Source organism: Penaeus monodon, chromosome 23 (assembly GCF_015228065.2).
Source record: "Penaeus monodon isolate SGIC_2016 chromosome 23, NSTDA_Pmon_1, whole genome shotgun sequence".
NCBI classification, from domain to species: domain Eukaryota; kingdom Metazoa; phylum Arthropoda; class Malacostraca; order Decapoda; family Penaeidae; genus Penaeus; species Penaeus monodon.
In genome coordinates this window covers 9,314,841-9,315,179 of record NC_051408.1, presented here as the reverse complement: position 1 = coordinate 9,315,179, position 339 = coordinate 9,314,841, and positions in this window count along the sequence as shown.

Sequence of the window (339 nt, the reverse complement as noted above, 5' to 3'; positions counted from 1 at the left end):
AAGAATCAAGAAAGCTCTTAACTGACTAATAATAAGTTACTGTTTATGAAGTGCTCCACTATGGCCTGCGGGGTATGCCTTGCCTATCATGCATAATACAGGTATAGTTGCGAAATAAGCTGTAAATCTCGAGGTGGCAGACTCCCTCCGGCCTAATACCTGGTCTTTTAATTCATTTTGAAGATTATGTCACGCTTTTAGACTTGGTTGTCGCTGCAGGGTGACAGCGGTTAGTGTGATGAAAGTGGGATCTAGGGGGTACGGAGGAAGCTGGATGGAGAAGGGGGGATTAATGTGGACGGACGATGAGAGAAAAGAAGGAGGAGGAGAAGTGACTGA